The 26,968-nt window shown below is 36.8% G+C and overlaps 1 pseudogene; it reads right to left on the bottom strand.

The window, feature by feature from the left end:
- Positions 1–567: 567 nt before the first annotated feature.
- Positions 568–26,304, bottom strand: LOC150049583 (cyclin-D1-binding protein 1 pseudogene; annotated as a pseudogene).
- Positions 26,305–26,968: the final 664 nt, after the last annotated feature.

Genomic DNA, 26,968 nt, shown 5'->3' on the forward strand with positions numbered 1-26,968 from the left:
TAACAAATAAGCACAATACCAATTTATATCAGAAGCATGAAATAAGCTGGGCTAATAATCAGAAAGACTAAGGGGGTAAGAATGATATGTAAGTACTAAAAGCGGGTTTTGTGCAAGGCCCTAAGTTCAAATCCTATTACTACTCCAAAAGAAAGGAAGAAAGGAAGAAAGAGAGGTTCTAGTTTCAATAGACCACACTTCTCAAAGAAACTGTAAAAGGAGAATCATCTTTGGCATTTTATCATCAATACCATAAGCAATGAAACAATGTAGGTTACTGCAAATTAAGAATAAAGCAGCTTCCCTAAGAATCTGAGAGAAAATTCAGAAACACAAACTTATGTCATTATCTTTCGTATTTAGCACAAAATATATTATACTCGTGGTTTTATAAATAATTGCCAATCTGCATAGTCAACAATCTATGATAATAGACTTTTATTAAATATATATAAGGACTACCTTTCCATCCAGCAATTATTCTAGCTCCACTTAAAAGCAGATATGGAGGCCCGGGTGCCTCTTTTGCAAAAGAGGGAAAGGAAAGAATATGAATGAGCCTGAAACTCATAATTCAATTGCACTCTGAGAGAGTTATTTAACCTCTGTTCATACAATGATCAATGGCATTAATGAGAAAAAAGATCCAATTATCTTCTGGCTGAGAGGCCACATGACTCCCTTTTGTAATTTCAAGTGCCTTCTTTAAAACAGACACGAGTTTTGCGGATTTGAGTCACACAGTCAGTTGGCACTCAGGTGGATGTATACTCAGGGCCAGATCATCCACACTGGGGCTGATCTCATCACAAATATCCACAATGTCATCCACTGGGCCGCCTGGTCTTTCCCATTCTCTGCCACTAAGAGCTGGATTTTCTTTTCTTTTTTCTTTTTTGAGCTTGAGCTCAGGGCCTGAGCACTGTCCTTGGACTTTCTCAAGGCTAGAGCTCTACCACTTGAGCCTCAGCACCACTTCCGGCTTTTTTCTATGTATGTGGTACCAAGGAATCGAACCTGGGTCTTCATGCATGCTAGGCAAGCACTTTAACCACTAGGCCAAACTCCCGGCCGAGCTGGATTTTCTTTAAGCATGCTTCTGATGCTATCTGCAGTGCAAGGTATGGAACTCTGAGCTTCTTGGTCCTTCTCTGACCAGTGTGAGTCCTGATTGACTGGAATCCCCAATGCATCATCCTCATTCTTGTGATTGCCAGAGTTGTCCTCCTCAGAATCATTCAAGAGGCCACGGTAAGGATCACATTCCTCCAGAGCCTGCTCCATTTCTTCATGTGCATCCTTCACAAAATCTACACTCTTGTTCAGCATTAGAAGGGCTGCAGCTTTTGTTCTGTTGTTATCTGAGGCACCTGCTCGCATGCAAGGCAGACACTGCTGAAGGAAATAAGGTCATTCTTCTCAGGACTCTGAGCTGGAGTGGTAAGAAGCACTTCCACAAGCTGAGCTGTGCCATCAATGATGTCCAGAATAGAGTTGCGAACCAGCTTTCTCAGGGTGGCCCCTGATCCTTAGGAGGAGAAGAGTACACTGCAAAGATGGCAGCATGGACCTGCTCACAGTTCTTAGATCTCAGCCTCTTGAATAGCTAGGTTTATGGGTGAAAGCACCTAGGGTCCAGGGTATCAATAATTTTTTTATACTGCTCCCCACCTTCTTGGAGAAGTTCAAATGGCTGGCCCCAATAGTTGCGGTTGCTATGTGGTTAGTATTCGTGGTGTTGGATAACTTTGTGGGCTTTGAGAAATCCCCATTTCCCATTCCAGTTCTGTTTTGTACATAGTGTTGGCCTGAATTGGTAGACATTATCCATTCATTGAATCAAAGACATTGGCTCCTTTTGATCCACATCTCAAGATTTTGGAACTCTCCACCATGTGGAATGATAGAGATTGAAGCTTACAACATTAACATTTGGGGGTTCCAAGCAGAATGGTGTGTATTGTACATGCTGCCTGAGACAGTTACTGGTCTGATTTGGGTCTCATTTGAAACTGCTTTGTGACTGAAAGATGTAATATAATCTTGGAATTTGCTGTTCCCTACTGCTTTGGGAGATGTGAGAGAAGCCATGCCAACAGAGCTTCTTAATGAAGCAGAAATGGTTTATGAAGGAATATGCTCCAGGAAGAACATGGTGAGATTTTTGTTGTTCACTAAACAGGCAAGAGGTACCTGTGGTATAGGAGATCCTACTAACACAATGGCATTTAATTCACAGATTTTCAGACTATGATGTTACTTTTTCTACAATTATTTGTTTTGTAGCATGTGGGGTTGTTTTAGACAATCACAGTATTTTAATTATTTTAAATGATCATAAACATGGGATTATAATATTTTGCGTAGCAGTTAATCAGCCTTCATAAAAACGTGCTCATAAAAGACATCCACCCTTTTTAATCTGCAAAGTAAACCTCAAATTTAGCACTTGCCTGTAACCTTATATTTAGCTCGTTAGCTCATTAGCAACAATAAGATATCAAGAGGAAACACACACACAAAAGACATTGGGGTCATTTCTCCCAGTGGTGTTTTAACACTTTCGGAAGCAATTGCTGTTTGGTTATGAAATGCATTGTTTCTTCATCAGTCCTAACGAATCTTTTCCCTTTCTACCCCATTCCAAGATGTCACAGTTCCATTTCCCCTTTTCAAGTCAGGGATGACAACAAATGAGAAATCCAGCCATCTATTGTTTTATGCATTGCATAAACATTTATTTTGTTAAGTGAGGAGTACTGATTTTTCCATGAGAAAAGGAAGGAAGGAGGAAAACAAGATGATTGAGAGGAGCAGGGGATGGGAAATGGGGAAAAAAATCATGAGAAGGGGTATCAATGTGTGAGAAGTAATGCATCTACTACCTGGCAAATGTAACTGTAACCCCTGTATGTATTATTATTACCCCAATAATAAAGAAAAACGAATACCTATCAAAACTATAAGTTTTGCTCATCTAACTGTGACAGTCGTAGTTCCTGTGTAGATAGATATTCCACTGAACCTTGTCTGCTTCCGTCCTCTAGCTCTGTGACAAGAAAGCATTTATGAGGAAATCCTGTCTGTTTTTCAGGATGCCACATGCACCTTTGCACTTTTACACATAAATATTAATTGTTGTGACTCTTACCTTTAATTTTTTTAACTTCTATAAAATCTACCAATGGATCTGGAAAGTAGGTATCCTTTTACCTACTTTCAAAACAGTAACACAGTATAAACTAACATCAATGTGATTAAATTTAATTTATTTGGAATAGTTCTTTTATATTGTGAAGTAAAGTAGTAAGAGCTCTACCAGAATTGGGAGAATCTTCCAAAAGCTCATGAGCAGTTAGTGTGGCATGTCTTATCACAGAATGGTTCTACTGGAAGTGAAATTGAACTATCAAAGCCTATTCATATAGGTTATTAGGGAATATCAGTATATTTGTATTTTATTTTGAAACAGATCTATTTTTAAATCTCATTTTATGTAAAATAAAAATACACATCTTTATCTGTTGCCGGGGCCTCCCGGCAGCAAATTGGGGTTCCTGAAATAAGGGGCAGGGACTGGAAAAATTAGAAGAGAGACAAACACATCGGGTCCAGGAGGTCTGCAGCCCAAGCAAAAACTGCGCCTCGTTTATTCTTAACACAAAGTTTTTATCCCCTCCGGAGACCAGGGCCCTCCCAGGTGTTACATCCAGATCGTTAATCAGGGAGCTGTTGAGGGTTACATTCATATGGTAAATCTCAGATCAATTGAACAGGAGAAGGCCAAAAAACAATGAGACAATCAAGCAATTATCTGATGCAAATCAAAGTACAGTTTGTTTCCACTCTTGCTCCCGACATATCCCCCGCCTTTATTTTAAAAGAAACACAAGTGCAATCTCTATTCTTTTCACTATCTCTAATATCTCATTATCCTGTCTCACTTTCCAAAAATGACTGGTCCCTTCATCTAAAGGGGATAGATGGGCGGAGATTCGGCTTCTGTGACTTCTTCAAGCTGACTCAGGGGCGTTGTCTCTGTGCTTGACCAGGGACCTTAAAAAGCCTAGCCTGTTTATTAGGGATTGCAAGGATTAGATATCAGGAATAATAATTTACTCCAAACTAGAGATCATATTTGACATTTAACAACTGCACAAACCATCTTTGGCTACAATAGTGTAGTTACATAGCACCCATTTGCAAAAGCCTTTTCTTGATTGTCTGGGGAACTAAATTTCTGCAACCTTAACAATGCTTCAGTTGTCAGATCTAAACAGATTAATAGAGACACAAGTCTCAGATCCACAAACTTTTCCTGAATTTGTGGCTGGTGTCAAAAATAAATAGATAAATAAATAAATAAAAATTTTGCTCAATTAGGGCTTTAAACTATCCACTATCACAGAAGATTGACAAGTTCCTGCCCAGTTATGAAAGGCACGGGCATTAGTAAGGCATGCTTACAAACTATTCTATGACCTCCCGGCTCTGATTAATTTGATCGGCCAAGCACAAGTGACTAAGATCTGACACCATCTCTGCCATCCAAGCAGAGGCTTTCTGCGTCGTGTCCCAGTAGAGTTTCCCCACACAGGGATAAATGTCCCATTGGCAATTCACTTGCTTAGTTGCTGGACTTGAACTCAGGGCTTGGGCACTGTCCCTCAGCTCTCCAGCTCAAGGCTAGCACCCTGCCACTGTGAGTCCTGAGCTTGGTGCTTGAGTGCTGTCCCCCAGCTGTTCAGCTCAGAGCTAGCACTCTGCGGCTTCAAGCTCCAAAGCAACTCTGCCTTAATAGCACTCTGCTGCCAGATTAGACACCACAATCTCACAGGGACTTTGCTTTGCCCGGGGTTGGCTCAAAACTGCAGTTTTCAGATCAGTGAGTCCTACGAACGGCCATGTATCTCCAATAGAGCAACAAGGTGGTAGACACAGAAATAGTCTCTAAGCATGAGCTTACCTAGAACCTGGAAAAGGCCAAAGTTACATCTGAATAAGGATTGCTGTTCTTCTCCAATGGGCTAGCTGGAAGTTACAAGAGCAAGCTGAAATAGCAATTAAGCAATTACTTTGGTAGTCCTGATTTTCCTTTTCTCTCTTTCTTTAAACATATAAGACAACTTCACTTTCAAATATTGTTTAGAAACCCATTTCCAATGTTCTTAATAACTTTTACTGATACTGGCTTAAACAATTAACACCTTAGCCTTTATTTGCAATTGAAAAACCTTTAAGGGCACAAAGAGCTCCTGCCCTCAGGCCCCCTAGGGCCCAAGGCACTCCTCTTGCCTTTTAGAAAAAAGGGGCTCTTATGCAGTTTAGATTACTGTCTAAAACTCCAACGACAGTTTAAACTCAAATAACAGTTTTTCCCTAATGCAAGAACTATAGACATCAGTGCACCAAAAGTCCAAGTCTGGACTTAGTTTTCTTCCTTTTTAACATTCCTTTAAAATACTAATCACATTATCCACATTTTACCATCAGATTTCTAGTGTCAGTTTGCAAGAAAGGACAGGCAAAGTTTCTGACGTTAATGAACAATTTTACATTTAAATCTCTAATACATGTTTCCAAACTTTAACTTAAAGTAATAAATCCCAAATTCCCTAACACCTCTGAGCTGAACAGGATACAATGTTTACAATGTAAACAGCTGTATGCCCTGCAATAAAATGCAGATTTCAGGATCTAGAAAAATATTTACCAGTTTTTCTTTAAGACAACACAATAATTCTTTGAGACATTGTAAAACATCCAAACCTAATATTTTTCTTGAAGTTTTAAGCTTAGATTTACCCAATTGTCTTTGTGTTTAAGTATAAATTTATCCTTTTTTTTTTTTTTTTTTTCCAGCATGCTGACAATTTAACCTTGAACATGTTCACTCACTCATTCACACACATTCATACTCAAAGATCATAAAGCGCGCAAAATTAATATCGGCCGTTCAATTTCCGGAAGTTTGTGTCAAGAGAGTTTTGCCAATTTTACTCTTACAGGTGAGAACCAGGTTCGAAACAAAACTTTTTGCAAGGCAGCTTAGCTGGAATTTATTTTTCCAGGGCTTGTTACAACTGCAGACATGGGGGAGCGGCCATGCTAGGCCCAGAAATGTTCAAATAAATAACAAGGATGTGTGCTTGAGTACGCACAGAAAAACCATAAGGACCCACACTTAGAAATGGTACCAATTTTAAAGACAAAAACTGGACAAAGAAAAATATGTAACATGAACAAGACAGAGAAGCGGAGACTTTTAAATAATCAGACATTGACATATAACAAGAAAATTGGACTCAATCAGATACACTTAAAAGCTAATTTTAGATTTAGACATGTCTTGCAGGTGGGACTCTCTGGTATGCCTTGATATTGACAAGAAACTCAGAAGGGGAAGGGGGGTCAAGGCGTCCCTTGACCACCCAGGCCTCTATTTTAGGCCCACAGTGCACTCTTTTTTTTTTTTTTTTAAAAAAATAAAATAAAATAAAATGGAATAAAAAAATAAAACAAAACACAGACATACAGGGGGTCGGCCGACTTCTACTTACCTCTGGAGGCCTTTGCTTTTCACCTGGGCATCTTTATCTGATGCAAATCAAAGTACAGTTTGTTTCCACTCTTGCTCCCGACAATCTGTGATACATGAAGGAGAGCAAATTTCCATATACAGTTTGCAGGAACTTGAGCTTAAATTAATTCTAAAGCCTAGACCTGATTTAGCTAATAGAGAAACAGAAATAGCACTAAGCCTCAGTATTCCAGATTTGTATTAATTAATATTACTCAAGGTCTTGCAGGTCATGTAAATACACATTCATGCATACTTACAAAATATACATATTTTAAATCAAGATTTTCGTCTTTGGAAGAGCCATGATTTGTAGATTTGCTTTACCCATCTTTTATTGAACCTTCTCATATATTTGAGATAAAATAATCTATCAAATGAAAAATATTACACTATTGGATGAATAGCCCCATTATGTTATATACATTATACCAAGTCTCCAGAATATGATCAAACTTCTGGATAGTACCTGTATTCATTTCAACCTATTACTTGCTGAATTTTACTTGCTGACTTTTTTTTGTCAGTCTTTCTAGACAATTAAGAGTATAAAATTACACTATACAGGAGCTGCAATTAAATTTATTCACTGCATTCTTATTTTTAAACATTAAAATTTCTGACTCTAGACACATTGACTTTATGCTTGTAGGAATATGGCCAAGTGCTTAATTGTTAGAACCTGGGTTCTTTCCCCAGTGTTCTAAAAATACAGTAATATAGAAATATTAAATTTAAGCCATCATATTTTTGTCAGCAACATACTTTTTAACTTTTTAATTTTCTTTTAAAGTAAGAGCTTTGGTTATAGATTTAAAGTGACTAGAAAACTTTTTCTCATACCAGGTATCAGTGTATAGCTCCCTTGTTTACAATGTGTATTGTAAAGTTTCCTTAGTAATTTTACAGGGTTTCACAGACATTGCTGTAATCTAATTTTAGAACATTTTTCTTCCTTCAACAATATTTTACTTTATACTCATGCATTTGGATTGTTTTTAACATTTAAAGTATCATAAAATAGATAGTTGTTGTCATTTCTGTGCCAAGAAGTTGTTTTTCAGGAATATTTAATGAACTGAACAACCAATATGATAAAGTAATGAGTGAACTAAGAGGTAAAAATGTTGTTGCTTAAAAATAGTATTATCCAGTGCTGTGTGCATTTCCACATTATGATGTACATAAAAAGATAAAGGGGAATGATTTGATTTAATCATGTTTGAAAAATAGAGATCAATACATCATTTTAGACTAATTCTCTCAAGCAATATATATAACTCAACAATTGAGTCATATTTTTGCCTTTCATAGATAGCTACTTTTTTGTAGCTATTTTTTTCTGTGTTTATGCTGATATATATACATATGTTTATCAGCATTGTAAAGTGCTAAATGTAACAAAACAATAACTAAAACCATCTGTTATGAGTAGAGGAAAAGGCAGATGGATGATTTGAACAAAGTAGCCCTGAAAAATATTGTTATATGAAAGAATTATCACAATTAAAAAATGGTAAGATAAAACTTAACTTAAAAGGGAAGAAAAAAGCTTATTAAATATAAATAGTTGAAGCATTTAAAGATTAAAGAATCCTTAAATGTAGTAAAACTCTCCAGTTTATTGCAAAATAAGTAACAAACTATTTAACAGATTATCAAATATATATCCTCATAAAATGATAAAACAACAAAACATAAAATGGGATATCACTTCCCTGAAAAGTGTTCTATTTGGTAAAATTAAGATAAATACAAGAAATTACAAAGCAATAGATCAGAAATATCTGTATCCCCAAGAATAACACATTCTCATTTTTATCTGAATTTTGCATAGCAACATTAACAAAGAAAAAACAAAGAAATACCTATAGCAAGCATCTTCATTTTTCAATAATCTCATATCAGTTAAAGAGAAATTACAAGGTGGAGCTATTTAGAAAACAACAACAAAAAGTAACTAAGACTACAAAGGTTTAGAAATGCCATAGAGGCTTTTTGATTTTGAAAGAATTAAAATCTCAACAAAGATAAAGTTCCCATGTAATGAAGAGGAAGATTCCTTTCAATTGCTTGCTTTCTAAGCCATTACTAAAGAAGATTTCTGCCTGCTATTGATGAGACTTGTTTAGTTTTATCTCTTGAGAGAATGTTTTACAATATAAATGTAGAAACATGCTTCGAAGGTTAGAAGGTGGACTTTTCCTTTTCAGTATTTGGGCGGATGGAGTTGCTCAAAATAACAAGAATGCCAATCTGGTCTTTGTAGTCCTAAATATAACAGTAATGAATTAAATTGCTGAGAATTTAAACTTAGAATTATCCTAAAGCATGACCAGAAAGATACAATTGTTTTTCCCACAAAACTGTACTTAGTCAATTAAAAAGTTCTGCTTTCAATTTAGCAAGCATTAAATTGATAGAAATTGTAAGGGAAAGAGAAAAAAGATTCCCTTAAAACTGTATGTTAGAAAAAGTCTCTGGGCAAAAGAAGTGAACAGCAGACAGAAGCATGAGCCTTCAGTCACGGCACACATCTCTGCGCCCCTGTGACAGTTGCCCTAGAGACTCAGTATACTTAAAGCAGCCAGTGTTCCTAGGACATTCAAACAATGTTGAACTCTCCCTGTATGATCATCAAATTTTCCATCCCCGTCACTTAAAAAATTTCCAATGCCCTATGTGAAGCATTCAACATTCACCCAAACTTTTATTACTCTTTGATAGGCTTACACTAAATTACAGGCACATATTCTCCTTGTAAATTGCAAACCATTGTGTAAATATTCACTTTGTAGACCCGAAGTTGGCACTAGATAAACAAGTCTGAATATACAGTCTGAGATGATAGCTTGCTATGCAATCGTTTGGAGAATTTTCGTTGTTTTTACATGGAGCACACATACTTATTCATACATGTATACCTCCTATGCACACTTGAATGCATGTCACAACAACACAGCTAGCTGTGTAACAATAGTAAATTTATGCTAAAACTCCAGTTTGAGTTCTTTATATGAACAAGCATAAATAAATAGAAGACTATAGGATTTAATGGAAGCATAATAAATAGGAGACATATAGAATTTAATACTGGAAGATTAGTATTATATTCTGGCAATTGTGGGGCCTATACTCAGGGGCTAGCCACTGAGCTCTTTTAATCAGGGGTAGTACTCTAGCAATTTGATCCACAGCTCCACTTCCAGCTTTTGAATGGCTAATGAGAGACAGGGGACTTTTCTGTCTTTCAACCATTGTGCTCAGATCTCAGCATCCTGAGTAGCTAGGATGACAGGCATAAGACACCAGTGCCTGGCAATAGGATCTTATTAAAAAGAGAAAAACACACATTTATGCTATGTTCATATACATGTTGGTATGCATTTGCACAGTAATGATTGTATAGTGTTATATATGTGCATATAAAGTCAAGAATGAATATTATTTCTGCACACCTTTAGAGAAAAACCTATTCATATGGTTTAATACATAATAAACATAGAAATCAAATGTACACTCAGGAGCTAAAAGCAGTGTATTTTATTTTAAATGAAGTCCCTTAATATGTGGTGCATTTACTTATGAAGCACCGTTATGTGCCTCAGGTTTGTGTTTTGCATGCATAATATCAAAAAATTTCAGACAAAAACACAGCCACAATTACCAAGTAAATTACCCGGAAATTTAACTTTTCTATTCCAGAAGAACAATGTAGTTTGCTCCACTCCTTTGTAAAATTACATAAAAGACTTAGATTTTTCTTGCATAAATATAATTTTTATGGATACTGAACAAAACTTGCGAAGAAGAAACACAAATATTAAAAAGAGTTCAACAACTTCTAATGAGATTTGAAGGCGTGAAAAATCCAAACGGGTATTTTGGGAAAGTTACCATTATGTATGACAATAAAGGGTGCAATTAAATAGGCAGAAGAATTATTAAGTGATGAATTTTCTTCGTATGCTACCAAATTGCTTTGTAACATTCAGAAAGCACGAGTCAAATTTCCTCCAATGAAACTGATTTTCTTCTGTTTTGGTAAATGGAATAAAGTGAAGCCCCAACCGTATTGTTAATATTTGGATTCTGGTAGTTCGATTTCACACAGCCATTGTGAAATGGAAGTAAAACACAGTAGAGTAATCAACAGCCCTCCTACGCCTCTTCTTTAATTCTGGTTTTGTGGAGGCTAGGCAGTAAGTCTGCAGAAACAGGGACAGAAAAGTTTCTAAGAGTGCTTTGCTGTGAGACTCAGTTCCTGTGGCATGCGGGTGTCCTGTTGTCTGTACAGGCGGTTCTCTTCCATGGCCACTGTTTGGAATTGCTATAATTTGTTCTGGTAATGGGCGCCAGATGTCAAAAGCACAAACTGAAGCTGGGCCAGGCATAGACATTGCCATTCTGACCTTCTATTGAATTCCAGTACTCTGTCTTATTTATTTATTTATTCATTCATTCATTTATTTATTTATTTATTTATTTAATTTATTTATTTATGTGTTTATGTGTTTATGTACTTATTGTAATTGTTTTGGTGAAAGTCAGGTCCTCACAATATGCTATACCAAGTGGCCTGGCAGGTGCTTTCCCGTGTAAATCATCACATCAGAAGAGACAGGGCTACTTGGCTCTCTCAAAAAGGGCAGCATCTTCCACTGTGTCCCAGTGGCAGGGGTCAGAAAGAAGAAAGGAGAGAAGAGATGAGTCTGTAGCACACATAGTCTTAGCATCATCTGTTTCCCAGTGATTGCAACGTCTTCAAAATGGCATTCTCCAAACCGAGTCTTTTGCACCTCTTTTTTTTGTCAAAGTGAATAGGTCTGCAGTGTTGGATTTCTCTTCTTTTATGCTTCTTTTTGTCACTAACTCTTGGCATCAAATATATTTACTTGTAGAATGCATAGCTCATTTATTGCATTTTGTCACTCCATTTGTCTTGCTAGAACATGTTTAAATCTGCAGATGTCTCCACAGATTAAATCAAAGTGAATTTATTCAAATGTCTGCAACTGTTGATAAGAGAACAAACTGATGATGAAGTCAGTCAACTAGTTGAGGATTTTCAGGTCTGATCATTTAAACCTCATCATGAACAGATTTCCTTTTAGCAGGATCAGAAGGCTCTTGGCTGGGCTTTTTGTATTTGTAACAAAGTTTCCATTTCAAAAAAATCCAGATGAATATGGTTTCTTCGTATAAAATGAGGTTGTTCTTTTGCAAATAATATCCTTGGAACACACAAATTCATTTTCTTTTGCTAATGTGTAGTTGAAGGAGATAGATGGCTACCTTTACTGTGGAAAATATGCATTCGCTTTCTTCTAAAAAATAGGAAGGTGTGAATTGTTTATCCACATAGCATATAACGATATTCAAAAGTAAGATGAATACCTAGAATTATTTTTAAATTGTTATCATGTAGTAACTGTTTACCATTATTGAGAAGAATAGAATTTAAAGCCAATAGAAATTGTATTGCTTTTTTAGGGGGCTGCTCAGTAGAAACAAGAGTGGAACTATATATTTCCTCCTAATTAGATTAATCAACAGTCATTAGGCTTTTTGTGTTTGGTTATTGTCTTGTGTTCTTTTTTAAGTCAGACTTTAGGTAAAGAAGCTCAGGTTCACAGAGAAAGTGATTAGAAAGAAATTGAATCTTCCATAAATATTATATCTATAAACAGGCTCGCCCTCCTTTTATTAAATTTGTTAAAACTGATGAACCTTATTTGACATATCATTCATACGCAGTGTCCACAGTTTCCATAAATCAGTAAACATTCTCTAAATATAAAACCTGGCAATTCCACTGCCCTAAAAAGCATTGTGCTCTGCTCAGCCCACCATCGAGATGATCACTTAGCTATCCTGTTGTGTGTTTAGTCTTTATAGTTTGCCTTTTTCTAGAATATGATATAGTTTAAATCAGACATATCTGTTTTCAGACTGCCTTCTTTTAATTAGTTATATGACTTCAATATTATTCCAAGTCATTCTTGGTCTCAGGTTTTATTTACATCTTTAGTTAATATTCTACTGTCTGAACATGTACAATACATATAAACTTTACTTTCCCATGTCTGGTAATGAGTGCCAGGCAAAAGCTGGGCTGGTAACAAGGTAGCGATGCTGAACTTCTATTCTAAAGCTCTAGTTCTTGTTTGATCTTCTGTAAAAACCAAATATTTCAAAGCATGTTCATGAAGTACAACAAGTTGAAGGATTTGTTGGCTATGTCAAAGTATGGATGATTATGATGAAAGCTGCAATAAAGTTTCTTATGCAGCTAGGTGTCATGAAGCCTGATAAATGCAACGTGCATGTTACCTGACTATGCAGACACGGTCATTTCTGCAATTCCAGACATCCAGAAGTAAAGGTGACAGGACTGTGAATTTCAGCTACAAAATGAGTGAGTCTGTAATCATCTTGATACATATAAAGTTCTTGTGCCAGTGACATAGCTCAGTGTAAATGAGCTTGCAAGTATGGGCATTACTGAAGGTACAATCCCCAGTGAAACACACACACACACACACACACACACACACACACACACAACTGTGCACATTTTTGGGTAGTGCAATAGCTAGATGAAGTGGTAAAATATGTTTAGTTCTGTATGAAATGGCTAATTTTCCTCGAGTGGTGACTCGATCATCTTACATTTACCAGAGCATTAGAAATCTCAGTTCCGTGCTCTCAGAAGCTTTGGTTGTTTGTTGTCCTCGTTTTAGAGTTTAGCCATTTTCATAGAATGCTATTCCCAGATTGTGGCCTTCATTTGACTTTCCCCCAGTCAAGTGTCATTAAGGCATCACTTTATATGCTCATCTTCAACTATGGTTTCATTTGTGAAGTGTCTGTTTAGGCCTTTGGATCCTTTTGACCCCCTCTCTTATACTTGAGTTTGAAGAGTTTTCTGTGTATTTTGGATCATTTTACATTCAGATATTTCTCTTTGCTATACTTGAGTTTGAAGAATTCTTCATATAGTTTAAGAAGTCTTTTTGTATACTGTTCTTTGAAATAAGACTTATCAGCATGAATACTGATTTAGGTATATATTTCCTTAAAATCCCACAACTGTTTTCTGTCCTAAATACCTCATCCCTTAAATTTGAGAAAAATCTAAGCATGCCTGTCCTCACTCAGAAGTCATGACAATGGAGACAAGATACAGGAATCACACAGTCTTTATTCACCAGGGAGAGCACTTTATCAGCATGGCTTCCTACTTTCTTGTCTCAGGTAAATGTTTTCTTTAAATATAGACTACAATCACAGTCAGAAACATTGTCTTCCCCAAAATGTGGAAATATAATTATTTTTTAACAACTTAGATGTATATTTTGCCCTCGGGCACTCCCTCATAACTCATCCCCATGTAATACGCAGCTAAGTATTCACTAGTCCCCTTTCTTAGAATGGAAGCAAATGTTCCAGTGCACAGAGTAGATTGTTTAAAAAAAGAAGAAGGATTAGTGGAGGATGGGGACAGTTCAGTGTGAGTCTTTCCGAGCTCTCGCCAAGACGCCAGTTCTAGCTAGCATCGTAGGGGAAATTTCATACCCAAAGATCCATCCTAAGCAAGCTTTATCACCACAGAGATCTCAGTCAGAGAGGAGAAAGGCAGAAAACCAGTGTAAGAAGACAGCAGGGAGCGGCGCCAGCCACTCAGAGCCCCCGCGGACACAAAGCCTCCCCCTGAACCTGAGCAGACAGAGCTTCTCCACAGCACAGAACTGCCAGCTCCACACAGAGCCAGAAAGAGCCTGTGTGAGCCCAGAGCTGTCACCGGGCCATGGCACAGACCTGCCAGCTTCACGGAACCAGAAAGTCCAGCAATTTGTGAGTGGAGAAGTTTCCACTGAGAAGTTGTGATGGCAGCCACATCACTCAAAAGGGCAAAGGATTTCCTGGAGACAGCAAGGCCGGATGTCCATCCCTAGCACTAGCAGAAGTTCCTCCCCCTGGGTGGGGGGATGGGGGGTGGGGGGGAGGGGAGCAGTCATGGTAAACAAAGTTGTTGGTGACTCCACCATTTTTAATATATTTTTTATTGTAATTAATAAAAGGGTTACATGATATTTGCCAGATAGAGGGTGCATTAATTCACATACATTGATATCCTTTCACATGTCTTGGTCCCCATTACCCTCCTCCCACCCCCCCATCTTGGTTTTCCCCCCTTCCCTATCCAATTTCAAATAACCAAATACAAATAAATCCAATATATCAGATAACAAATATATCAGATAACTGTAACAATATGAGATACCCAAGGGACAGCAAAGGAGATGAGAGATAACATAGTACATTAAGGACAACAATCATTCGTTATATGGCTTTTGTTTCAATATCCTGGAGGTCCTTTCAATTAGCTTCAGACTATATGGCCTTATGTATCAAGGTTTTGCTCTATTGCAGATCTCTGCTAGTAGAGCCCAAGGTTTCTACCAATCAAAAAAACCACAAAGCCAAATTGCAGGAGGAAAAGACTTTTTGAAGGGTTTGGGTCCGGAATTTAGTGGAGACACGTTTCCTATCCCATCCCCTTCCTGCTGGGGGGGGGGAACTGAAGAATACCCTTTTTTTCCCTTTCTTTCATTTTTTCCCTTTTTTCTATCATTTGCATATTCCATTTGCATTTTTATATATTCTTATCTTATTTTTTTTGCCATTTTACCTCCACCTTTTTTTTTTTGATGTTATGACTCTTTCCTTTTTACCCCCCCTGCTTTCCTTCTGTCATTGTGGTTGGTCCTAGAATCATAGTGAGAGCATTGGGTATAAACTGGATACAAATGATAACTATATTGATACAGTCACCTGATTTTTAATCTGTTGGTTCTTAACCTTAGTATTTCTTGTCTAAGAACTCACAGCTGTGCGGGATCTACCCCCACCTTTTTGTTGTTGTTTATTTTTACTTTTTAAAATTTTCATCATTGAACTCTCCTATATATACCTACCTCTTTCTCTATATATTCTTCTTATTACTCTTTCTTATTTTTTCTGAATTTGGTACTCAACTATTTTACCTTTCTTTCACCTTAGGTCAGTTATCCCTATGCCATCCCTTATCTTCATTACTATGTTAATCCTACACTCCAACATTTTTCTTTTACTCTTTTCTTACCTCCCCGCTTGTCTTTCATACTATTTTTCTGATCTACAGTTGATGGTTGTTGATCAATACTGTATATCTAGGTGTTCAGTTATACTGTAGGTTCAGAGGAACATAAATACAATAGAAATTGGATTAAGGTTTGGGTTTTTTTTGGTCATAAAATGGTGGTGGTGTTAGATTTGTCTGTAAGTACACAAAAAAGAGAGAGAGAATGATAATAATAATCTAAAACTGTGATCATCTATGGTCTGGTCAACTAAAGAGTTCTAGGTTGGTTATATCTTAAAAATTGTGATCTTGTGTAGCATTGCTCCCGTTTTCAAACGGACAGAACAAGAAACTCAAGGAAAATGGCAAATGAAGGAATAGCATCTCCTACCCAATATGAACTGGCAATGGAGCAGTCAATGGCAAAACTAGAGGAGAGTCCTCTAAATGCTATACAAATGCAATTGATAAACATGATTAATGAAAAGTTTGAAAACATACAGAGATACATGAGGAAGCCATATCTAAATGAGATGAAACCATAAAGAAGGTGATATGTGAATGAGAGAAAGCTATAAAGAAGGCAATGATAAAGGATTTACAAAGAAATATGGATGAATTCATAGAATCCACAAACAAATGTCCAATGACTTAAGCCGCTGAGCTAAACACTCAAATGGAAATTAAGGAGTTAAAGAAGTCCACACAGAATCTAAAACAAGAGATGCAAGGCATCAAAAATGAGCAACTGGAAGGAGGAAGATGAAGAAGAAAGTAGAAGGTATTGATAGTAGGTTAGACAATGCAGAAGAAAGAATCCCCGGGATTGAACATAACCTCATTGTTATAGAAAAGAACATAAAATGAGTCAAAAAAAATTTAGGAAATATGAGAGAATGCTTCCGGAGATCCAATATACAATTAAGAAACCTAATTGAAGGCTAACTGGTATTAAAGAAGGCCTAGAGAAAGAGGTCAATGGTATTGGAAATATATTTCAGGGAATCATCACAGAGAACTTCCCAAATATCTAGAAGGGTAGGCCCATCCAGATACAAGAAGCTTTTAGAACCCTAAACAAACCTGACCAGAAAAGGCATCCAATCACCACATCATAATCTGTACAAGATCAATAGAGACCGAAGTAAGGATTCTAAAAGCAGCCAGGGCAAAGAGAACAATCACTTACAAAGGAAAACCAATCAGAATAACCACAGATTTCTCAGCAGAGACCACGCAAGAGATTGGAAGGATATATGTCATTCCCTTAAGACAAATAACTACTAACCACGAATACTGTACCCAGCTAAGCTCTCATTCATTACTGAGGAAACAATAAAAACTTTCCATTCCAAGGAAAAGTTGCAACAGTAAGTAGCAACCAAACCAGCATTACAAAAAATTCTCAAAGATGTTCTACACATTGAAAACCAACACAAACATGATACTGACAAAGAAATGGCACCTAAAAATCATACCAGCTAAGTACTGCAAGAACTGTCAAGCCACAGGCCCTAATGAAAGATTTTAAAAATAGCAGAAAAGAGTAAATATTTTTCAATCCTTATTTGCAATATCAATGGATATAACTCTCCAATTCAACAGCATAGACTCTCTAGCTGGATCAAAAAGCAAGATCCATCATTCTGCTGTTATCAAGAAACACATTTTGCCCCCCAAAATAAACATTTTTTGAAAGTGAGAGGTTGGAGTAAAGTTTATCAATATGATGGCCCCCATAAACAGGTTGCAGTTGCCATCCTCATATCAGATAAAATAGACTTCAAACAAAAATTAGTGAGAATAGACAAAGAAGGTTATTACACACTAATTAAGGGATCTTTTCTCCAGGAGGACATAACCATCCTAAATATCTACACACCTAATCCTGGAGCACCAAACTTCATCAATCAAACTTTACATTCACTGAAACCATACATAGATCGAAACACAGTGATTGTTGGTGACTTTAACACACCACTCTCACCTATGGACAGATCAACAAGGCAAAACTCAACAGAGAAACCTTAGAATTGAACAACTGTATAGACCAACTATATCTAACAGACATCTGCAGATTATTCCACCCAGCAACAACACAATACACATTTTGTTCAGCAGCACATAGTACATTTTCCAAAATAGACCACATTTTAGGCCATAAAACAAACTTGGGCAGATTTAGAAACACTGAAATTATTCTCTGCATTCTCTCAGAACACAAGGACATCAAATTAGAACTGAACACCCAACTCCACCAATGAAAACCCTGTAACTCATGGAGCTTGAACAACACATTGTTGAATCACCAATGGGTCATTGAGGTGACCAGAACAGAAATTTAACAGTTTATGAAATTTTACAAAAAGGAGCACACAAAATACCAACTCCTTTGGGACACAGCAAAGGCAATACTCAGAAGAAAATTTATAGCTCTGAGTGCTTACATTAACATATTGGATAAATCGCAAACCAACAATTTAAGGTCTCACCTTAAGCTCTTGGAAAAAGAGCAACAAACCAACCACAGTCCCAGTAGAAGGAAGCAAATTATTAAAATCAAAGCAGAATTAAATGAATTGGAGTTAAAAAATCTATAATCAACAAAACAAGGAGTTGGATCTTTAAAAAATTAACAAAATTGACATGCCCTTAGCAAATCTTACCAAAAAACAGAAGGGAGCACAACCAAATAAAATCACAGATGAGAAAGGTAATATCTCAAGAGAAATTACCAAGATCCAGATCATCCTGAGGTAATACTTTTCAAAACATTGTGAGAAAAAATTTGAGAATCAAGAATAAATGGATTAATTTCTTGCCAATATTAACATATCCACACTGAACCAAGAAGGCCTAATCCAACTAAACAAACCTATTTCAAACACTGAAATAGAAATGGCAAAAAGAGAACTTCCATCCAAGAAAAGCCCAGGCCAGGGTGAGATGGATTCACAGCTGAATTCTTTAAGGTCTTCAAAGCAGAACTCACATCAATACTCCTCAATATCTTCAATGAAATTAAAAAATGAAGGCTCTTTGCCAAATTCATACTACGAAGTCACTATAAATCTCATCCCCAAACCAGACAGAGATTCATCAATGAATCATCATTTCTTTGATGAATATTAATGTGAAACTTCTCAACAAAATACTGGCCAATCATATTCAGCAACTCATCAAAAATATACTCTATGATCAATCAAGATTCATCACAGGAATGAAAAGATGGTTCAACATATGCAAATCAAGTAATATAATACAACACATAAACAAAAGCAAGGACAAGAATCACATGATTGGCTAAATAGATGCAGAAAAGGCATTTGACAAGATCCAACACCCCTTTATGCTAAAAGGTCTGGAGAAACTAGGAATCCATGGAACATACCTCAGTATAATAAAGGTTGTGTATGACAAACCCACAGCTAGCATTATACTTAATGGTGAAAAGCTAAAGCCATTCCCTCTAAAATCAAGAATGAGACAAGGATGCCCACTCTCTTCACTCCACTTTAACATAGTATTAGAATTCCTAGCCAATGCATTAAGGCAAGAAGCAAGCATAAAATTTATCCAAATAGGGAAACAGAAAGTGAAACTTTCCCTCTTTACAGATGACATGATCCTGTATTTAAGGAAACCAAGAGACTCCACTCCCTAAGTGCTTGAGCTGATTAAAAACTTTGGCAAAGTAGCAGGGTCTAAAATTAACCCTCAAAAATCAACTGCCTTCCTCTATGCCTGCAATGAGAGGAATGAGGCAACAATCAGTAAAGCAACTCCTTTTGCATTATCCTCAAAGGAAAAAAGTAACTAGGAATTAACTTAGCTAAGAATGTAAAGGACATTTTTTTATGAAATCTTTAAAACCCTCAAAAAGGAAATTAAAACAGAACTGAGGAAATGGAAATCCTCCCATGCTCCTGGATTGGAAGAATTAACATCATGAAAATGACAATCTTGCTAAGGGCTATCTACAAATTCAACACAATACCCATCAATATCCCAATGTCATTCTTTAAAGAAACAGAAGAGGCAATCCATATTTCATATGGAACAAATAAAGACCCCTTATAGCAAAAAAAAAAGTCTTAGTAGAAAGAACAGTGCAGGAGGAATTTCAGTACTAAACTTTAGACTCTATGACAGAGCTATAGTGATCAAAACAGCTTGGTTCTGGCACAAGAACAGGCCTGAAGACCAATGGAATTTAATTGAGGACCCAGATATTAACCCACAGACCTATGGCCACCTAATGTTTGATAAGGGAGCAAAAAAAATGGAATGGAAGAAAGAAAACCTCTTCAACAAGTGGTCCTGGCAGAACTGTTTAAGTACCGGCAGAAAACTAAAGTTGGATCCTTTTTGTCACCCTGCACCAGGAAGTGACCAAATGGATCAAAGACCTCAAGGTAAAAGCAGGTACACTGAAAACTTTACAAGAAGGAATAGGAGATACTCTTGGTCTCCTTGGCACAGGTCGAAACTTTCTTAATAAGAGCCAAGAAACACAACAAATCAGAGAAAGTCTGGATAAGTGGGATTACATTAAACTGCTTCTGTATAGCAAAGGACATCGCTAGCAAATTACCTAGAAAACATACAGAGTGGGAAAAGATCTTCACTAACCATACAACAGACAAAGGCCTCTTATGTAAAATATATCTAAAGCTCAAAAAATTGAATCACTCCTAAACTAATCGCCAAAGAATCAACCATCCCATTAAAACATGGACCAAAATTTAAAGACAGTCTTCTCTGAAGAAGAAATAAGAATGGCCTATGGACACATGAAGAAATGCCATCTCTGGCCATAAAAGAAATGCAAATCAAATCAATTCTAAGATTCCATCTCACTCCAGTTAGAATGGCCATGATCAAGAGAACTAATAACAACAGATGCTGGAGGGGATGTGGCCAGGTGGGATCACTACTACACTGTTGGGGGGAATGCAAACTCGTTCAACCACTATGGAAAGCAGTATGGCAGTTCCTCAAAAGACTAAACAGAGAGCTCCCCTATGACCCAGCAATTCCACTACTAGGCATTTACCCAATTGTCCAGAAACAAGGATATACTAAATCCACTAGCACAACGATGATCATTGCAGCACTATTTACCATAGCAAAGATATGGAACCAACCTAGATGTCCCTCAGATGATGAGTGGATCAACAAGATGTGGTATTTATACTCAATGGAATTCTATGCTGCTGTCAGAATGGCATCAACCCATTTGTAAGGAAATGGAAAGACATAGAAAAAAATCATATTAAGTGAAGTAAGCCAGACTAAAAGGAACATAGGCTCAATGCTTTCCCTCACTTGTCATAATCAGTAGAAACCTTGGGCTCTCCTAGCAGATATTTACAATAGAATAAAATATAGATACATAAGGCCATATAGTATTACTAAATGAAATGACCTCCAGGATATAGAAACAAAAGCCATATAGTGAGTGATTGTTATCCTTAATGTAATGTGTTTTCTCTCATTTGTTTTGCTTTCTCTTGGTTATCTCATATTGTAACCGTATTTCACCTGGTTATCTGACATATTGTATATATGCTTATTTGGTTATTTGGAGTCAGATAGGGAAGGGAGTAAAATAAGATGAGGGGCAGGAGTGTGGGAAGGGAAATGGGAACCAAGACATGAGAAATGGTATCAATGTATGTGAAATAATGCACCTTCCATCTGGTAAATGTAATGTAACCCTTCTATTAATTACAAGAAAATATATTTAAAAAGAAAATTACAGCCATTTTTATACTATATTTGAGTTTTATTGTATGATTTACATTTTCCTACATAAGTTTGTAGTTTACCAAATGTACATTTTCTTAAATTTTTCACCCCCAATATAAAACTAATTTCAGTGACTACTTAGAAAGTATTGCTGTCTTTTTGTGATATTCATGATGATATAACTGAACACATGAATAACTATTCTTGAATTTGTTAACAAAAATAACATATATTATATTTATTAGGCAAAATAAAACTATTCTCTCAAGTTAATGTGTATTGAACGTTAAAGTAAAAATGACCCAGAGAAAATTATCAAACATGTCCTTGATCCTTCCTCTTGCTTCCCTAGAATGAAAGGCTTTCTGGGCTCTTCCAGTCTTGTCTTCTACTGAGATGACTCTACTTGGCCTTTCTAAATGCACTTTGACTGCTTCAGACAAAAACACCTAGACATTTTGCTTTTAGAAGTATGAGTTTAGGATTGAGCTGTCTGCTCACCACAGGACTAATCATTATTCCTTATTTTAATTTTTGTGTGGCAAGCAAGCAATGTAAAGAAAATAAGATGAAACTTCCTGTGAAGTAAGCCTTTCCTACACTAACTGTTGTACTGAGTTGTAATGAGTATATACAGAGAATAAACTCCTAAACATCTATGAATTTGAAAAAAATAATTTAAAAAAAGAAGATGAAAAGGAAGAAAAAAATCTAAATTCATGTGATGCTATATTCTCATAGATAAGAATTTACTTTCTCTCTTCAGTTCATAACAAAATTGCATAATAAAAATTGACATTTCCAAAAACACATGGGGCCTGTTCATTTCTGTGGCATTACTTCACACGAAGTCATCTTATTCAGTTCTCTGAAGGAGTGATTGACCTCAGGAATAGGCTTTGTCTATCTGCCTGGATTACTGAAGCTGCCATTTCAAGTCTCATCAAAAACCTTATCTGTTTTCCTCCCCTCGTTCCTATTATTACATTCTGTAATTGCATTATTTAACTATGGTAAACAGACTGGAATACAGTTTGCTATGAAAATGGTTAGCACATAAATACAATGCAATAGTATGCTATTTTAAAATTAATTTTCTAGAAATAACTGCCTCCATGGTATGAATATTCTTGTTTATTTTTATTCAGCAATCTAGTTGAATGAATGAAGATGACATATTTTTAAAAAAATTGTGAAAACTGAGAATAATGGAAAAAGAATAAGAATAAGAATAAGAAGAAGAAGAAGAAGAAGAAGAAGAAGAAGAAGAAGAAGAGGAAGAACAAGAAGAACAAGAAGAAGAAGGAGGAGAAGAAGAAGAAGGAGAAGAAGGAGAAGAAGAAGAGAAGAAGAGGAATTGGAGGAGGAGGAGGAGGAAGAGGAGGAGGAGGAGGAGGAGGAGGAGGAGGAGGAGGAGGAGGAGGTGATGCCTGCCTTACTTCTAAAATGTCAGTAAATCTTGTCACATTGATAAGTCTCTGACTCTGGCAGCATACACTACAAACTTAGAGTGTGAGCTCTTAGTATTGTGACCTAAGCCTGGAGATGAATCACCCATGGCTTTCCATTCATTTTCATTGCTCCCTCCCCTAAGCTGTAATTAGCAAATTTTCAAATCACTAATTTAGCGAGGTGTAAATGATGGTGGCAGTGGAAAAACAGAAAAACACAACTAAAGCACAGGCTATTGTTCAGGCTTTTTCTAACGTGAGTCAGCCAACATCACTCTGAATCTCAAAGGTAGAGGAGACGTAGAGTGTGAGCTGACTGAAAGGTAGAACCTCTGTGGCTGGCTGAAAGAAACTAACTGCATTGCTCTCCTGGATTCCCGGTATGAAGCAAGGCATAGTCAAATGTGAGGGATGCTGTCAGTCACTAATCAAGTTGAGTCTTCTGCACTAGTGATGCCTTGATTGGAAGCTCTGTCAATAGTTGTACACAGTTTGTCAGTCCAGATTTGATGTTTATAGGTGATGCAGCAATTATCATTAATATACTTGGTCTCTCACATAAAAAGAAAACAAAGGAAGGTAGTTTAGAAACATAGCTTCTTCAATAAAATTCATGACTGTGAACAATATAACTTAAAGATTTTTTTAAGGAAATATGGCTCAGTCCTGGTACATTCCAGGGACTTGGATCAGAGCTTGGATGGGAGCATGGAAAATTGGTTTTGAAGAGAGAGGAATATTAACAAAATATCCAAGATGATAACTGTGAATAGAACAGGGAGATACCTGGCTCCTGACAGAGTCCCTCAAGCACCAAAGTATTCTAGATAGCTCTGAAATAAACCCAAAGGCAGATTCTTCTAGCAAATCCATGGGAGACTCGTTAGATGAGATTGCGTGTGTCAAAAGGAGTCTTGACTGCACTGCACAGATGTTGTACATGAAACACCTATATCTTTAGTGATTTTTAGTGACAGATGAAAAATGTCTAAAATGTCTGTGACACTAGATCATTTCAAGAAGACTTCTGCAACACCAGGTTGCATTGAGAAGATATCCTAGGAACTCATGCAAAATTTTTCATGAAATGAGCTCACAGCACCAAGAGAAAATAAAGGAAATTTATTAATACAGTATAAATTTTTAGTGTGAAAAATGTTCTACTATGGTTCTAACAGAGACATGATAGTCTCTATGCTTTTATTCATCTATAAAAGATGTTATAAATGGGGGCCAGGAGTTTGGCCTAGTGGTAGAGTGCTTGCCTAGCATTCACGGAGACCCGTGTTTGATTCCTTGCTACCACATACATAGAAAAAAGCCAAAAGTAGTGCTGAGGCTCAAGTGGTAGAGCTCTAGCCTTGAGAAAACCCAAGGACAATGCTCAGGCCCTGAGCTCAAGCCCAGGACTGGCAAAAAAAATAGAAAAAAAGATGTTACAAATGAACACTAAACCTATGTCGTTATTTTAAAACTTATGTTCACAGATCTTGCGTTTCTGAAACACACACTCTCAGTGTGCTTTAAATCATGCAAAAGATAATTTCTGCACAACAGTAAAGTTCAAGACTGGAAAAAAATTGACCAGCATATATGCCCATATGGAAATTCAATGTTTTATGTAAATCAGTATAAAATGCATCATTCTGTACACTGCAGAGCCATCATATCTGTAACCCACAAAATATACTGCATTCTCAAGCATGGCTTTCCTGGTGGATGTTTACTTAGTTCAGTTTTATTTTGTTTTGTTTTATTGTTGTTGCTTTGTGGGTGCTTTGTTTTGGGATTTTTGTTTGTTAACTATGACAAAATTATTTCAATGGCTAGGTGCTAATGGTTCAAGTCTATGTTATCCTAGCTACTCAGAAGGTTGGATCTGAGGATCATATTTCAAAGCCCAACCAGACAGGAAAGACTATAAGACCCTTATTTTCCCTTACCTATAAAAATCCAGAAGTGAAACTCTGGCTCAAGTATTAGAGTGTTAGCCTGTAGCACAAGATTTCACATAAAACACACAGGCCTTAAGTTCAAGCCCCAGAAATGGCACAAAAATAGAATAATTCTTATTATACTTATCAATAATATTCCCCTTAATTCTTATATTTAATTATTAATCATAATTACTTTAATTATGCAGTATGTGTGTGGATGGGAGATGGTTCAGGTGATTAAACTGTAGCCATCATACATACTAGGCATCTGGTCTATCACTAAGTTAAACCTTTAGCCACTAGTTCATTTCTGATAAGAGGAATATTTAAGTTAACTCTGGATTTGTGACACAATCTCTTAAATACTTGTTAGCCTTTCATATAATATTATTTTGGATTCTACTATTCTGCCAACTGCTCTTTCTTTCACATCATAAGAATCAATAACACTTCAAGAATTCCAGAGACCAAGATCCATTCTGTGACTCTCTCTTCTCAATTCCTGCTTATTTCAGAATCAATGAACTGCTGGTTTATATCACAGTGTTTAACATCTGAGATCTGTGCTCCAAAGCCTTTTGCAAGCATGACTTGACTTCCTTCACACAAAGACTCAGAAATGCCTAGAGCGAAAATAGAAAATGTATCAGGATGCTGGACTCACCTCAGTGGATTCAAATCCTCTTGATGATCTCCATTCTTAAAGGTTACCCATCCATCACATTTGCTCTTATGTATGGACTTACCTCGTATCTGATGTGATTGTGTGTGAGCACAGATAGATTGCCAGTTCTCAATCACAGCCAGCCTTCTGCTGAACTTGAATCACCATTGTCTTTATATTTTAATTGAATTATTAGAAAAATTCAATTTTGTTTTATCAAGAAGAAAAAATAATGGATAGGGGTACATCGATATCTGTTTTCCCCAAATTACTAGGATTCATGAAACGAAAGAGGAAACACTCATTTCTGTTTACCTGATTCCAACGAAGTTCACAAACAATACAGGATGTGTTGACAGTCTGTCAGTTAGGTTTCCATCAACCTGAAAAGTTTCCCGCGTGCATCAGTGCACAGAAGTTCTGAAAATGCTGGCAAGAGCATTTTAAGAAAGTTTTTCATAACTTTTGTCTATTTCGGATGGCCCATAAATACCAAATACCTATCCGTCAAAAAATGCTCCTTTGGAATGACTTATTAAAATGAAGAAAGGCAGGCACATGCAGATATGTAAAGGGGTCGCAGTGTTCACTTTCATCCAATGTCAATTTAATTTCAGCATGCATCCCACACCCAGTTTATGGTTTGTACAAATTACAGTAGCAATGTGCTTGCTGGGTAATGGCGATGATGTGTCATTAATTCCCCAGAGCGTATCATAGTTCCTGAACACATGGTGTGGCTGTAGGAAGGTCACCTTGGAGCCAGCCATTCCACACTGGTGAGAGGCAGCCATCGCCACTGAGCTGCTGTGATAGGGAAGAATGCAGAGGAAAAGTGCGCGTTCACTTACAGTGGAAATATTCTGACTATAGCAGTATAATTAGCTTGTTCCTAGTGGGTAATTGTCATTTACAAAATGCCGTTCCATTAAATTTTAAAAATTAAAAAAAAACAGTAGGAGAAGCAACAACGTGCAGTAGCCAATGAAGTGTATGCAATATATTAAAATGTCTCTGCACATTTTACTTTTGCAAGAAAGTGAAGAAGCCCACTTGTCATTTAGGCTATTAATCTCAATAATGGAGGATGCCAGACAAACATTTAATTGCAATAGTGAGCAGTGTCACTGTGGGTCCTCTAGTCAGTTTGCCATGGATTACAAGCTTGCCCTCTGCCCGTGAACACACAATACCTATGAGGCCCTTAGGTGCCCTCTATTTGCCATGAGTGATCACTATATGGAGACCTCATAGTTTAAGTTCACGTATTTCCTCCTCCTGAGCTGACCACGTGAAGAACCCTCACTAGGCTTGCCTCCTGTTTCCCTCTCAACCAAGGTTCACGGTTTCATATGGCCTGATATTTCTTGCCTGGAAATGGTTATTTCATGGGTTATGTGTTGTGTTTTACTTCCTTCAGGGAAATGAAGGGCATGTTACTTTAACTTCAAAGAATGT

Source organism: Megascapheus bottae, chromosome 19, assembly GCF_031878675.1.
Source record: "Megascapheus bottae isolate mThoBot1 chromosome 19, mThoBot2.hap1, whole genome shotgun sequence".
NCBI lineage: Eukaryota > Metazoa > Chordata > Mammalia > Rodentia > Geomyidae > Megascapheus > Megascapheus bottae.